We start from the raw sequence: 964 nt of genomic DNA on the forward strand, positions 1-964 counted from the left end.
AAAAGAAAATAAATAAAAAGAAAAACAAGAAAATGTTTAGAATATAACTGCAAAATAAAATCAACGACAAAATCACAAGGTGAAAAGCACTAACAAAAAAAGGTACAGGAAAAACAAACAAAAATAAAGAAACATGAAAAAAATGAAAACCAGAAAAAGCAACACACAAGCCATCCAGCCCGTCACGCATATCCCTACCTGGCACCCAGAAAAAGCAATGACAGGCCGGCCGCAACATAAAATAGCATGATACAACATGCAAACACACATCGTTTCACTAATCTTCAAGCTTTATTGGTCCAATTTCGCACGATGATTGATACTTCGTTAAATCTTAGTCGACTGAGATTCAGGCGATCAATAAAATATTTGTGTGTTGGTGTCAGACATGCAACAAACCCTTCGTCGATAAAATAACACAAAGTTGTAGTGATGTTGAACACATGCAGTTGTAGTCGTGGCGAATCTTGCTGTTGCATGTTGTGGTAGACATGCGACTGCCCCTCCCCCGACAAAACAACACCAAGTTACAGTTGTGTTGACGACATGCAATTGCAGTCGGGCCGACATTTACAGTTGTGTGTTGGTGGGAGACATGCAACTGCCGCCTCCCCGACAAAAGCACGCCAAGTTGCTGTCGTGTTGAAGACATTTGTTGGTGGGAGACATGCAACTGCCGCTTCCGCGACAAAAGTATTTAGATAAAATAGATAGCAAGAATATTACTGTTAGGAAGAAAAAGGTCTAAAAATATCATTAGAAAACAAGTGAAGGTGATAAGACATATGCAAAAACCAATATCTTGAAAAATATCATGGTAAACGATATGAACCAAACAAACTAAAAAAAGTGTATGGAGGAAGGATATGCCAAAATGGAAAATATATTTGCATATGTACATACTCCCTCCGTTCAAAAATACTTGTCCGAGGAATGGATGTATCTAGATGTATTTTAGTTCTAG

The sequence above is a fragment of the Triticum aestivum genome, chromosome 5A (assembly GCF_018294505.1).
Source record: "Triticum aestivum cultivar Chinese Spring chromosome 5A, IWGSC CS RefSeq v2.1, whole genome shotgun sequence".
Taxonomy (NCBI): Eukaryota; Viridiplantae; Streptophyta; class Magnoliopsida; order Poales; family Poaceae; genus Triticum; species Triticum aestivum.